At 40.6% G+C, this 15,924-nt stretch overlaps 1 long non-coding RNA gene across 1 annotated transcript; it reads right to left on the bottom strand.

The window, feature by feature from the left end:
• Positions 1 to 7,052: 7,052 nt before the first annotated feature.
• On the bottom strand, positions 7,053 to 12,794 carry LOC127531412 (uncharacterized). The gene is made up of 3 exons (XR_007938534.1): positions 10,796 to 12,794; positions 10,468 to 10,682; positions 7,053 to 8,328 (listed from the first exon to the last, which is right to left on the bottom strand). It is a non-coding gene; the product is annotated as an uncharacterized LOC127531412 (long non-coding RNA).
• Positions 12,795 to 15,924: the final 3,130 nt, after the last annotated feature.

Below are 15,924 nucleotides of genomic sequence, written 5' to 3'. Positions count from 1 at the left end.
ACACAGGCACACATGCAAAGTTTGGTCCAGCCTGGTTTTCTCAGATTTCCCTTCATCCACCACTATTGTCCTCCCCTCCCTCCTTTTTCAACACACATCCTTCACAGAGTCTCCAACAAATCCTTTATTTTGCTGGATCTTACAGAGGAGCAAATATGAGGAGAAAACAGAGGAGGTCGGTGCATGTTTGTATTCACAACACTGCTATTTTGTGGAGGCCTCCTAGATTTTGATTAAAGCTATTCTAGTTGTTTACTGCAATTAATCATCGTTTAACACAGCTATATTCAGAACAGATCACAAGCAAAAGGTGTCGCTTATGGAGAAGAACCCACACAGAATTATTATCCGATCCTGCAGTTTCAGCTAAAGAGTGTTTTAGTATTTTTAGCTCATTTTTCAGGTTTTCTGGCCTGAACTGTCAATAGTTTCATTGTCATTTCAGCCACACCAGGTAAATTTAAAAAACACACTGATACCTGCTACCTGCCCGGCATTCAATGGCTGACCGACAACATTAGCGACTTGTTGTTGAACGTGGTGGAGCATAGCTTTCTGCTAAAGAGCTGGATTTCTCTCAAGAATTGGTGGTGACCAAATGCAGAGCTAAAACACGAGGAATATTGGACTTTATTTCATGAGTGAGTAAACAGAACCACAAATCCAAAGAAGAAAAGCGCTCAGAGAGCGCAGTACTCCGCCAAGGCTATTTAGTTGACATATCATTTCCAACCGATGAAATATTTAATAAAAATTACCTTGTACTGAGCACAGGCAAGTGTTATGCATGTGTCGATAAGCATTTGTACTGAATCGCGTGTGGATGACATACTAAACTGTGACTTTTTTTCCCCCCACATTTTGTACGACATACTAAACTATGATGTTTTAGTGACATTTTCTGAAGACATACTAAACTAAGGGGGCTGCACAGTGGAGTAAGTGGTTAGCACTTTGCCTTGCAGTAAGAAGATCCCTGGTTCAAATCCCGGGGTGGGCCTGGGATCTTTCTGCATGGAGTTTGCATGTTCTCTCTGTGCATGCATGGGTTTTCTCCGGGCACTCCGGCTTCCTCCCACAGTCCAAAAATATGCTGAGGTTGACTGATAACTCTAAATTGCCCGTAGGTATAAATGTGAGTGTGACTGTTTGTCTGTATATGTAGCCCTGTGGCAGACTGGCGACCTGTCCGGGGTGTCCCCTGCCTTCGCCCGGGTCGGCTGGGATGGGCTCCAGCACCCCCTGCGACCCAAGTGAGGATGGAGCAGAGTATAGAGAATGGATGGATACTAAACTAAGGGTTTTTTCTAAGTTGTTTTTTGAGCCCTTTTTGTTGGTTTTGTTGAGAGTCGCCCTCTCAACCAGTTGAGCTACCTGGGCACCTTTTTCTGCTTGTTGGACGACATACAGTCAATTTAACCACTGAGTTAATGAGGTAGTCCTTGTGTCATTTCTGACTTCCCCTGAAAATTTCATCCAAATCCATTCATCCGTTTTTGAGTAATATTCCCCACGGACAGACAGACAGACAGACTCACAGACAATGCCGATCGTCACATAACTCCACCATTCCTTGGTGGAATAGTGAACGCAAATATTGCTTAAATAAGCAATTGTTTTCCAGTAAGTTTGCCATATCAACTGAACAGGTGCCAATATGTTAATGTCTTTATAGCTACAACAAGTGCCACACAGTTATAAAAGCAAGTTATTCAATCTTTGTCAACTAACTCAAGTTACTTTACTCAGAATTTACATCTTTTCACTTCACAATATAGGCTTGTTTGTGTTTGATCTCTCTAAATTTTTTTCACACAACAGGCGTGGAGGTTTGCCTTGCAAGCCCTAGAACAAAGCAGGCATGTAAAATATTGATCACACCCCCCATTGTTCATTCCTGACTGGTCAAACTGACAGAGCTGCAACCATCCTCGGGTTCTGTATCTCCCGTAGGAAACTTTCCTGTTTGGTTTCTCACCACTTTGCAGCAGGGCAATATGCAGGGTCAGCAACACAACAGTGCCTGTGGAGCTGGCAGAGATTCAAAGTATGGCCAGGGACACTTCAGCAGCACCTGGGCCACACCAGAGCACAAACCTTAGCTCTCCACTTGTCTTTATTTGCTACGTCGCCTGCTATGGCTTAATGCAGACTGCACTGGCTTACTCACTGCAATAGAAAGCACATTTAAATATTCAAAAAGTTATATTTTTATTTTCATACATCACTGTATTTTTAGAGGATTCTATTTTCAAAGACTTTAAACATTGGTTCTTACTAACTCGCTAAAAGCTGTAAAACCAATCACTGTTCACAATGTTCAGAGGAGAACCAATCAAGTTCCAGTCCTTTACAGCACCACCTCATTGCTATGTGACTGAGGCTAAAAGTGCTAAAAGGTTGTGGCGGGTTGAATGCTTTTTCTTTGTTTTGCCAAAAGAAAACCACTTCTCTGCATCCAAACAACTTCGTTTTCATGTCATCTAATCAGAGGATTGATGACCAAAAGCTTTCTTCTTTGTGTAGGGGAACCATGCCAAAGACTAGGCAAGCTTTGCTGTGTCCGTCTTTGGAATAACAGTCTTCCTTCATGTGTCTCTATTGAGCTGTTGGTACCAGAACTGCCCAGATTCAAAAGGATGGCCTTGGTTCTTGCATTACCATTCTTGGCAGCACAAGGGTCACTTTTCGCTTTCCTCCACATCCTTTGAGACTTTTCACAGTGAGGAACACCTTGTATTTTTTGATTATGCTTCGCACTGTGGATACTGGCGCTTGAAAACTCTTGGGTATGGCTTTTTAGGCTTTCCCCATCTTATCTGCTTTCTTAAGGTCAGCGATGGACCCTAATAGCATGCTCACTGAGCTGTTTTCATTTAGAAACTGAGAATAGAACTAACCAATCAGCTGTTATCAATTTATAGCATATTAGGATTTTCTAGAAACTGGTAGGTTTCAGTTTATGCCATTTCCTGTCAGATTAAGCCTACAGTCAGATTCATAAATGTTTGGACATTGACACAACTTTCAGCATTTCAGCTTTGTACACCTCCAGAATGGATGTGAAATGAAACAACTAAGATGTGCTTCCAGCTTGAATTTGAGGTTATTTACATCCAAATCAGGTGAGTGGTGTAGGAATTACAACACATTTTATTTGTGCCCTCCACCTTTTCAAGGGATCAAAAGTAATTGGACAATTGGATGGTGTGTCATCATCTCATTATTTCATTTATAAGGAGCAGATAAAAGGTCTCGACTTCATGCCAAGCATCGTATTTGTGTTTGTAATCTGGTGAGGTCAGCTCTCAATATGAAATCAATCAAATCAATTCAACATTTGGAGCAAGTTGGAACATGATTGGAAGAATTTGAGAGAATGTTAGTACACAAATAAAAAAAAATACATTATTTTAATGATTTTTAGCCATTTTCATGCATAAATGTTATCTATTCACCCTTTAAACATAGGCTAATTTACAGTGAAAATAGCGTGGCTGAAGCTTGTTAATTGAAGGTTAAAATGCAAACACTTAATGAAAATATGTTTTAAAAAATGAAATCTTTTTAATACTTCAAGAATTTTGGAAGATCCAGAATACCAAAATTGTCCCAGTAACACGATGTGAATTTCATTTTTCATACTCTTTTTTTATTTTTTATTTTAAACTGATGCTTAAAGACGAATCCCCACCACCTGACTGTATCTTTGTTCTGGTTCAAGTTCCCCAGCAGGAGTGATATGCAGAGAGCTGCTCTCTTATTTATTCAGGTGTGGTGATAGACATCCAGTCAGAGCAAAGCAGAAGAGGAAAATAATAGGGCATATTCATCCAGCTGACACTGGGCTCCTTGGGAACAGGAAAAAGCAACCTAATTATAGGAGAAGATCCAGAACGTCATGCTGTTGTTATATGTAAGCTCATCGAATCATGATTCAGACATGAGGATGCTCATTTATCTTTGGCGACGGAAAGGCAAAATTAGAACAAAGCTTTTCACAGCAAAAACACCTTTTGACGTTCTTATAATGCACATTTGCCGCTTGCTTACTTTTATTTTTGTGGTAAAAATAATCTAAAAGGTTTACTTTCAACCCTTTCATGCTCCCTCCATAAGCAGGATATTTAACATGGTATATTACTGAAAGACTTACAACGGGAAAAACGGCTAAACGCACCTCTAACAAAAGCAACCACTTTCTATCTTCCTCTTCCTTCCTGTTACTCATCTTTGTCACTAACAACCCTGCTAATCCTTTGACCTGTGCAGAGCTACGTCAGTCGCTGTGCCGCAGGAATCCAAGGTATTCTCCACGGTACCAGCTGGTGCACCACTTGTGCCTGTTTGATCCTTTGGCAGACTCCCCATCCTGTTTAAAGTATATTTTTAGGTTATTAGAAAAATGTAGAAGTGATGTTGCCCACAGTACTGTTGGGGAGATGTGTCATCTTGCTTGTGCTAGTTGTCATGTCACTTCTCATTAGTTTCTCCGAAAATGTTTGCAGAGTCAAACACATGCTCCGGGGTTATGGGAGGGATTTGCCTGGTCAAGCTGTGTTATTTGTGTGTGTTCCTGGTCGCACCTTTGTGGGTGGCCGATATTAATATGCTGCAAGCTGAGACAGTTTGTTGTCATTCGAGAATTACTTTTACATGACTTAATGCCACGTAAAAGAAAAACAGAAAATGTGCATCTTTGCTTTCTTCAGAGTTAAATGGGAGGACAGATGTCACTCTCACATTTGTCTATTTAACACATGTGTTAAGCACTTAGCTTAAGGTGAAAATTGTAAGTAGAGAATATAATTATGGCTCTTTCCCAAGCTAACAAAACCTCCCAGTTCCCACTTTTAAAGCTCACCAATTAACACTTTACATCCTGCTTCAATAACACATCATGGCACAACTTGGATTGCAGTTTCCCTTGCTTCCAGCCTTCACACGCCACTGATTCAACTAACTGCTGGCTCTAGCTTCATGTATATTCTTCCCATCTAATTCAGCAAGAAAGCAAAGAAGCAGATTAACCAAAATGTCTAAAACAATGCTTTTATGATGAGGATAATGATTTGGCTTGGAGCTTGTCCCAAGTTAAAGTTTGAAGTTACATTGTCATGTGTTAAATTTTATTTTCACCTCAGTTTAATTAGCCATCAGAGTAACATTTAGAAAAGAAAAGCGCTTTGCTCTGTTTTTATAGTGGAATCTTAGTCTGTCTAATATGCACAGACACACGTCTCTCGTTAGGCCATTTGGTTCTTTCCATCTAGAGAGCTGTTTAGTAGCAGGAGCATCAGTGGAGGCCATGTTGGATTTGTGGTAATTGTGGTGTTACCACACTGTGAGTCGTAATTAACCAGCCTCACCTCAAGCCATGAAAACAGTATGACATCAATAATTTGTAAATTACAAAGAGCTTCAGATTGTCTCTGTAACAAATATGTTTCTGCTGAACATGGAAAATGGAGAAATGGAGGAGAAGCTTTCAATGATTTGCGAAGGAGTCCACAACCATGGTATTTTTGCACTTAAACTTAACCAAACTGCCAGTGGAAAAACAAAAATAAATGGTGAATGTAAAAAAAAAAACTTAAGTCAGACACTAATAGTCCCACCTGAGACACAAACTCCAGTCTTCAAGGTAGAAACATTTTCTACTACATTGCAGCCTTAACTTTCAAGGAGAAATTGACTTTCTTTAAAAAAGATAAACAAAAATGCAGTGCAGCAGGATGTGAATGTAATTTTTGTCAGACAGGATTCTGTTTTTTGCCGTTTTTAGCAGTTGTTGTTTTCTTCACCTATGAAATAAGTCTTACAAAACAGGAGATGGACATGAGGACATTTCTAAAGCAGAATAAGGAGCATCAAAAAGGCGATCTCTCTTCACTTACCTTAAATAGTCAGTAGTGTTGGTTAGGCAAACAGCTGTCACTTTTAAGAAGAAAATCCTTCTGCAAGCATTTTCTTGTTTTTCCCCCCTACTATTAAATGCACTAAAGAACTGTAAATAAAATGTTAATAAGCCATGCAGGGCCTTTTATGTCCCCGAAGTCCTGATTAATAAAACATTTTTAAAAGCGGAGAAACAAATATTTGACTCATCTGTCAATTTAATCTGTTTTTGCCAGTAAATATGGAGAATAAACTTAAACATCTAACCTATTAGAGGACTTACTACTTTATTAACTGACTAAATGCTTTTTGTATGAAAGTCACAACTGAAGTATGATGTATCCTGGAGCATGTGAATGCAAAACAGGCAGAAAAGTCCTGACAGAAGATCCCAACTGCCTGACAACAGCAGCTTCTCTAATTCAAAAGGGTGAAGGGGTGTGTCACTAAAGATGCCACAAACCTGCCTGGGTAGAAGGATTTAAAATATTGACTTGAGGTGAGTCAGTTAAGAGCAAATGCAGCTGTGGATTGAAAATCAGATGAACTGAGTTAAAGCCACTGAGAAGGATCGCGCTTAGCTTTTGAAATCTGTTAAGGTTAAATTATTTTTGAGGGAACCACCTTGAAGGAGTCACGTCTTTGCACTTGGCCTCTTTGTTATTCAGACAAAGCAACTTGTTTTCAATAATTGATTAAGACATGCCTGCAAAGCACCTGGCAAACTGGGCTGATCATTTTGTACAGTGCAGAAGTACAGATTGCAAGAATTCTTTCTCTTTTCTGTTCGAAAGATTTTGTCAGTGAGGATTGATTGGGAGGCATTCCACTGTCTCTTTGTCTTCTTCTTCTTTCCCTTTTTCCCCCTTCAATATTCTCATCCCCCCCCCCCATCTTACTCTCTCTCTCTCTCTCTCTTTCAGAGTCACTGCCTTGGAATTCTCACTGTGCTCCTGCTGTGGTATTATGGCACCTCATTCACATTACCTGGTGTCACAGTCTTGACTTCCCTCTCCCTTTGTTAATCGGCAGTAAACAACATGGCTGTCTGGGGACTCTGCATGATGTAGGGACATATTTACACCCCCGCTAGAAAACTCCCCCCCAACAATAACAGCAACCACAACAAAAATGAAGAAAACAACAACACATGATTAAAGATGATGGCACTCATATTCCACACGGTGCACACTGATAAAAGGTGCTCAAACATCCCAGTGACAGGTCAAAGCAATGCACACAACTAATTGATGCCGCCTCAAAATCTTGCTGCAGTATCGTGAACATTGGGCAAATTCACAATGTTGGCATGAAGTTTATCCTCACGGGCATAAATAAACAGAATTCATTTCATATTTTTAGTCAAACAACAGCTTCTATTTAGCACCTGCCTTAAAAACAATGAAAATGGATTTGGTATTAATTTCCACTTGATATTGTCGTAATTCATACTATTCAATTCAGCAAATATTTTCATTTGCTGAACACAGTGTGTGCTGTTTAAATCAGACTCCTGTCAACCCCTGTTTGCAAGATTTAGCTTTTAATTACATGAAATTCTGACATTTGTTATCTCGGTTGTGCATCAACTCACGGGCAGCATTATTCATGAACCTGCAAGAAAAAATAAAAATAAACCTTGCAGACACAGATTAGCAACTTGAGGGACAACGGTATTGGTATTTCGGATTTAAATGATCCTGCTAATGATTTATGCACATGGTAGAGTCATTCAATGCTAACAGAGGAGCACCGCTATAGAGGAATAGATCCACGATTGTCTTGCCGGTGTAACAATGAATCTGATACAGAATCAAACAGAATCTTTCCAAATATGCGTCTGTGTGATACATACTGCACGTTTTTATAGCATAAAAACACATTTGCTGCTCTCAGATAAAGATCAATAAACCTCAAATAGTTGCCAGAATCCCATAAACCACACAATCATAAAGCCTAATCCCAATATAAATATTTTCTTGCAAGCAAACCCTACAGCACATCCCTCACATGCGGCTGATGTGGGTGTGCGTGTGTGTGTTTGTGTGTGTGTTTGGTGAGAGCCCTTTCAGCTGATTAAATATGTGAATATTTAAAAATGACAATTCTCAGCACAGCTGCAGATAGTCGGCAGGTCTGTTCCTGAGGGAACCGGCAAGCTGTTCCTCTTGCATTCAGCACCACGCGCTGTGCTGCACGAGGAGGCTCCAGCGCCATTGGAGGGGACTCCGTGTCATTTGTAGAATCAGATTTTTCCCCATAAATACAGAGCACTTGGCACGCTCCATATACAAGAAAGGTCCATGCACGAACCCAGAAGGGCTGTGGAGTGTTTGGCTTTCAATTAGCTTTTCCCTCCCTTCTCCGGATCCACCATTTGCTTGTGTTTGACTGCGGCAAGGCGGCCTTGGCTAACTCTGCTGTGATCATCTGTGGAGGAAAGCAAACCGGTGACACACTTAGTCTGCATGCAAACGTGTAGTTTTCATCAGATCTGTTTGAGTGGGATGCAAGAGATAGAGGCTGGTTGAGCGGAGGAGGAGGAAGGTGCTGTGTATCAACATGAGAGGTCAGGGACATCCTCTTTCTTCTTATTGTACAGTCACAGCAGCTAGCAGGGAAAGCAAAGATTCTATGCTTTTGTGCGTTTTGCAAACACCTTTAACCTCGCGTGAATTAATTTAACCTTCCTGCTCCTTTGGCCGTTTATTTGCGTGAGCTGTTGCGCATAAAAGCCATAGTGTCAAGCGTGCCTTCGCTGTCTTTTGCTATTACTCGTAGAAAAGATGGAAGCCTTGCCCCGAGCGCGCCGTTTGTATCTCCAGTGCAGGAAAACCGACAGATGTCATTTACATTACAACAAAAATGGCCTGGATGTTTACCTGGTTATGGTGGACATGGAGAGAGGCTAACAATGTCAGAGCATAAAATTTCCACTTCTCTACACTGATGTTACCCCATGTGCACCGTGGTATGTGGGCATTTTGATGCACGTAAACCAAAATAAATGTGCAGAGAATCAGAAACAGTCAAGATATTATATGATTAATCCCAGCTTTTTTTTTATAAATGTAAAGAAAAGTATAAACATCTGACTGATTTTGCCAAAAATAATAATTACCACCTTTAGAGTATTTTCATTTTTGTTGTTTTGATTTGTGAATTTGTGAATTTTTGCTGTTGTGCTCATTGTAGGGTGGGGTTCTGGTGCTCAACTGTATTAAGATCTATGCAGTTTGGAGCTCAGGTGAATGCCTGTGGCTCTTTGTTGTGTTCCTCAGGTCATTCCTGCGCAGGTTTTTGCCAATTTACACGCTCGGGTAGACTGCTGCTGTCAGGGTAATGCCATCGCCAATGTGTGTTAATATGCCCGGTCTGCGACGGTGATTAAGTGGGTGGTACAGGTCAAAGTAGCATCCACATGAACACCAGGATCAATGGTTTCCCAGCAGGAAATAACATTCTAGCAAGAAATCAATGCCCTTCACTTCACCTGTCAGTGGCTGCTTAGCATGTGCCCAGATTTCTGGACAATGAGGAATAAAGACTAAGCAAATACATGTGCAGATGTCTGACTACTGTCTTGAAATTTAATATTTTATACAATATTAAGTGGTAGTTGATGCCCATTGCAGTTTGTCTGTGTGCATTCCAGAGGAGTGTACAGAAACGATCAGTAAGTATAATGTGAAACTTTATGAAAAGTATTTGTAGCAACCCAAATGAGTAACGCTGTACAACATAAATATGTCATGGTGTAGGTTAAACAAAAGGTTTATTTCCTCCTATTGTGTGTTTTCCATCCTTCTTGATTGATTGTCTGCCTTGCCCTCACCAGTTTCACCTGTGTCTCATTACTCAATCAGTCCCTGTGAGTCTCTATAGTCTTGTCTCTTTCTCTTTTGTTTGCCAGTTTGTCTGTTTACCTGCCTGTTTACCACCTGTGCTTCCTGCATCCTAGTGATTTTTGGATCCTGTCTCCTTGGATTGGTTTTCTTCAGTTATGGACCTTAGCCTGAGTTAATTCCTGGATCTCCGGTCGCTTTCTCTTTGTTGCCTTGCCAGCCTTTGTTGCACCGTTTAGTGAGTTTTATTAAAGTTACTTTTTCTTTTTTCCCACCTGCCTGCCTGCCATGTGTGCCTGCATTTGGAGCAGCCTTTTGAATCGAACATAACAATCTTAATCAATCGTGCTGACCATCACTAAACACTGTGTTGTAAAATGAATTGTAAAGGAACAGTTGAATGGAAAATGAAGGAAACAGTAGGTGTGCTCAGTCCAAAGACAGTAAAACATGCATACTAGCAGATATAAAGCTAATTAATTAACACATTAAGTCTTGTTTGTTCAATCCATACGTAAACAACCATTTTGGGTTTTAGGGGTTTAAAGTGCTAAACCTTCTTCATGCAGTAATTTTGTAGCTCCTTTAAAAAACAAAGTATCAATTTCACATCTCAGTTTCTATATGAATACATGCACCTACACTGATTTGACACATCGCCGTCTCGCTAAAGTTTATTTGCACTTCCAATGCTGGTATTTCAGCTCGTGAGTGGGTCCCCTACCTTTGAGGCTCCCTGGAGTCGTGCTTCAGAGTCCTCAGCTCTCCCGCCGCTCACACACTCCCTGCTGAGCCCATCTGAGAGCTCAGCCCCCCTCCAGCCCCTCTTCTTGCGTCAGGCGTGCCCCTGAATCGCCCCACTCACTCACTCTCTCCTTGAGAGTATCTCAGAGCCCTGCCAACCCCTCTGTACCACATTTCAAACACACACACACACCGCTGTGCCCACGCACACACAGGAGAGACACGAGAGAGGAAAGAGGTCAGTGGGTCTCCTCAAACACAAAGAACCTCTTGAGGAGCACTGACTAGTTTACACTGCACTCAATTACCTGTATTTGATTATTGGCTTCTCTGGTGATTGACTTGTACAAGGGCTACTGGTGGAAGACACTGTAGCCTCAGACTCCTCTGCTTCCAGCTCGCCTTCCTCTTCTTATTTCTTGGCCGCTATTCACACAATACAACCGCAGCCTGGATTTATCTCCTCTTTTGCTCATTTTCATCTTTTAGCATGCCATTATTACCTAGCAACAACCACCCATGTTTCCCGCTCTCTCTAGCTTCTTCCTTCTTTTCATCTGCTTCTTGCTGCTTCTTTCTATTGTTCTCCCTCCCTTGCCACCTCTAATATCTGCCACATAATCTGGCACACACTCAAGAAGCCAGTTCTATAGAGAAATATGAAAAGAAAATACATCATAGATGTGACGTAAGCAGTCTCTGAAATATTCCTCGCACTTACCCACATGCATTTCTTTCTTTGTGCCCAACAAAGTGACACATTGTAGTTATTAATACGACGCGGTGTTTTGGAGAGGAAAAAGTAAGCACTTGCTCAGCCATGCTCATTCAAACGGCTGAACGCAACGAAAACCTTTGAGAATTCAGGTTTGCATCGCAGAGCAACATAACATGTCGTAATGAGCAGGCTGAGCTGTGCTTAGTTGACAGCAAGTGTGCCATTATCTAAAGTTTACCCAGGATTTCCGTGGTTGGCGTTCGTAGTGAAAAAGAGGATAAATAGTTTTATGCAGTGGGACATAACACTATGGCGCTGCATCTTTCATAAAGCTGTTGATGCTTTACCAGCTGTCAATGCTTAATATATTGCAAATCCTGGCTTAAATTTTGGACTTAAACGAACTTTAAATCTGCAAAAATATGGCTGAACTGCAAGGATCCTTTTTTAAGTTATTGCAATTCTTTTTTGACAATTTTACTGACCCCATGTCTACTCCTATCGAAGCTGAAATAGTTAAACGACACATAAAAATAAGACGGGAGACTGAATCCACAATAAATTGACAATCAAAGATGTCACAGTCACAGGAAAATCTTGAATAAGTTTGATGTCTAAATATGAGTTTATATGTAGGTCCAAAAGAAGGCACTCATTTTTAATTCACAGGATGTACTCTCAGTTGCCTGTTCAGTCGGTGCACCTTGCCTACATGGTTTCCCTCTGAAATGACAGTCCTGCAATAAATGCTACCCTTCCTGAAGGTGATATCTATTTTTTATTGAAGCAGGTTTAGAGAGCTGATGATTTAATTTTGGAGGGTGTAGTTTATGGTGCTGCTGAATTGCATTGAGCTGTACAGAGAAATGTTTCTAATGTCTTGCCCACCGTGTTTATACTAAAGAGGGAAGGCAACTTGCTAAAAACACCTATTATTGTAGTCAAACACAGCTCAGTCAATGCACATTATGGCTCCAAAAATCACAAATAATTTGAACAACTCCCCTTCTAAAGCACTTCTAACAAACACTGCATATCAAATCATTTAAAAATGTAGGATTTAGTGCAGGACTGTTGTATGAGACTACATTTTTTCGTTAGATGTACATAATACATGGGAAACTGAAATGTAATCTTTACTACCGCTTTTGTCCAAGTTAGGTCACTGGTATTTATACAGCACATTTAAAGCAACAGCCATTGAAGTGAAGTGCTTTCCAGTATTGGCATTGTGAACATACCAAGTTTTAATATGAAGGTTCCTACAGGGACTTAAGATGTGATTTTACCTGAGCAATCAAAATATTACAGCTAAAACCCTACAAGATTACATAAAATACAAATTGATCAGATTAAACATCAAGGCTAAGACCACAGTAATACTAATTATGGACATTCACCAGACTCATTTAATAAATAAAGTGAAGACCCTGCAAAATAATAAATGGGAAACCCAACAAATCCAAGGATTCAGCAGCATATTTGCAGTAGTAGAGAGGAAGAAGTCCCTTATAACCAGAAGACAGCACCGGCAGAGCCAGGCTCAGGGAAGGCAGGCATCTGACTCGACCAGCTGGGTTGTGGGTGAAGAGGACTGAAAAGGAGAACAGAGACAAATTGACAACTATGAGCTCTGGAGTGATTAATGGGACAAGTAGCTGCAGATCATATTGTGGAGTTCAAAGGCCAGAAATACTTACAAAGAGAACAGAGAGGACAAACACGAACTACAAATGAGCATTAAGCGTGCAACATTTCACTTTCATGTGCAACATTGTCAATGTACAGTATTTGCTTAGAATTTTCATCTCATTTTCACTATTTTGTTTCATTATTTTACTATCATGCTGATATTACCTGTTACATCAGCATAATTCCCAGTGTTACCTTTCACAGTGCTATTCTAGTTTTACCTCAGCTATATTTTATTTCAGTAAAGTATCGTAGCTACATCTTATTGCTTTCTACTTTTAGACACTGCATTTCCTATGTCATGCCAAGCACAAGAACTTCCTTTGGGATCAATAAAGTTGTATTTTGTCTTAAGACACACAGTTAGTCACATCCATTAGTGTATATACATGCATGAAGATGAAAATGTATGAAGATAACCACATGAACGGGACAACTAGATTAAAAAGAAATTAGAACTATATTGGCATGAGATATAGTGTGATTACAATCAGGAAACTTTCTATACAAAACAGTAGGGGAATGCGAGTGGACATGACAAGGACAGCTTCAGGAGGAACTAAAAGCAAAAAACAAAGAAGGTGAGCCTTTAATTTAGATTTGAAATTGAGCCACATCACTAGCATTTTCCTCATGCCTGTAATTTTTGTCCTACAAGGCTAATCATACATGGTTAAATGAAGAAACAAATTTTTATGTATCCGGATTTTCTTCCCTGAGCAGCAGCAGTCATAGGGACTACTGAACCAAATCAACAACCCAAAACTTTGACCTAGAACCACCTCACTTATTGACACCTGCCTAATAGTGTACCGGCACCTCTGGGGGTGTCCTGCAGTGTCTAGTACCAGGACATTGGCTACAGGTCCTTTGGATGGGGTCTTTATATATCAGCATCTTACGGAGGCTCAATCAGGCTGGGATCTTGGGAGCTTGGAAGCTTGGTTAATGTTTTGGCGTCTTTGTCATGCTCTTTGCGTCGTTCCTGAGCAATGCTTGTGGTGAGAAATGGTGCATTTTCCTGTTATGAAAAGCTGCTGCTGTGTGGGAGAACCGTTGCCACGGACGTATTTACCACAAACGTGATCAGTTTCACATTTTCAACTTCTCTTCCCGACTCGTCTAATGTGTCAAAAATTTCACATTAGATGAGTCATTACATTAAATTATAAAAATGTGAAGCTGAACATTAAGCCAAATAGTCCAACATTTTGATAGCGTGCGACATTACAAAGCTTTGATGTTGCACAATTTGTGAAAAATGCTATATATTTTAAAGATCACACATGCATATCTCCACTTGTGTACATCTGTAGAGCATCAAAATACATTCGCTTTTCTAGCGCAACTAGAAAAATCTGTACATAGTGCAACGACTTGTACATTGGTGCTTAAAAATGGGAGACACATTGAGGTTATCAAACTTCAGAGTTTACCCCTAAATTTTCCAGTAAACCAGACATTCTAAACGGAGCAATAAAGAAGACAATACATTTAAAACCATGCCGTTTTTCCACTCCACTGACACAATAAATGATTGGCAACCCCAGTCAGACATAAATATAATTGAAATTGGAACCCAGGGGCTCATTCACTGGAATCCTGCGAATTTCATTCTTCTTAATATGCCATTCTATGATAAGTAAAGGGTAGGAAAAGTGTAGAACATCTTCTTGCTCATGAATTATAATCTATTTGACAGCTACACAGTAACACAGACGATGCTGCGAATCTGCCAGGTCCTCAGAATATTTCCATACCAAATGAAATTGTATTGCTGAAGCATTAGATGGCAGTTTTTTGGCCCGTGCTTTATTAAAATCCTGGAAAATGGTGGCAGAGGGAAAAAAAAAAACGCATCTTGCATTTCTAGTCACGGCAAATGCTTCTTGATTATTTATCAGCTGAATGAGGTGTATTTCTTTAAACTGTTTTCGCTGCTTTGTTCTCCTCTTCTGTCCTCGCCTCGCCTATCTGAAAAATCAGCCTGATGCTGGATGTCGCTACATATCAGCTCGCGTAGTTTTGCTTCACCTCAGTGAGAAGCAAAGTTCACCTAATTAGCTTCAAACCCAGCTGAGCTCCCCTCTGACAGGGGTGTGGCACCATCACAGACACAGTATCATCCTCACTACATTCTGTGGTGGGAAAGGGGGGAGAAAAAAAAAGAGCCACTATCAGACATCACATGCCTGACAGACCAGGCACCCACAGGCTTCCACCCATACCCCCATTTTTTTCTTGTCTTCTCCACCCTCTGTATGTCTTTGTGTCTGTCACTCTGTCGCTCCCTTTCTCCCCTCCGAACCCCCTTCTTCCTTCCTTTTTCCTCCCTCTCTTCTTGTCACCTGCCTTCACCACCTACACAGCAGTCGGCTGTACATAGCAGCTCCAAGATAACACCGAAGCCCGGACAGTCAGACACCTCATTTATCAGCTCGTACTCTAGTTATTCGCCGTAAAGTCACAGCAATCTTGCAACAGGCTGCTTGATCAGCTTATACTAGTTAGGAAATGGAGCCTGTTTTAGACAGTCATTAAAAAATATTCCGATTTACTTCAATACATCTAAATTAGACTACCAAAAAGACAGATATGCTGCAGTTTGAAGTCTCCTACACATCAAAGTGGTTCACCTGTGCACCACATCCACACTGCTATCCTAAAGAAGTGTTACCAGATCACTTCTCTTTTGATTTTCTGATCTGAAAGCCACAGGAATGGCGGAGAGAACAAACGGAAACAAAGGATGGGGAGGAAAAATCATGTAATGTAATTTCTATTTCCTCCCTCCCAGTTGTCTCTTGATATTCAAATAAAGGTGGTTATTAGTTGTTAGGGGGATTGGGAGAGTATGAGCACGCTGTTCTCCATCAGTATGCAAATATTCCAGTTCAGAAGACCCATGGTGTCATTACTGTAACCTCTTATGTAAAGAGTGTTACCTGTGTGAAGAACAGCCAGTTGTTTTTGATGTTCCCTTTTCTGTGAAAAAATGAAGTGGGAAGGCTGTGCAATTACTGGCAA

The sequence above is a fragment of the Acanthochromis polyacanthus genome, chromosome 20, assembly GCF_021347895.1.
Source record: "Acanthochromis polyacanthus isolate Apoly-LR-REF ecotype Palm Island chromosome 20, KAUST_Apoly_ChrSc, whole genome shotgun sequence".
Lineage (NCBI taxonomy): Eukaryota > Metazoa > Chordata > Actinopteri > Pomacentridae > Acanthochromis > Acanthochromis polyacanthus.
This window is presented reverse-complemented; position numbering and strand designations above follow the sequence as displayed.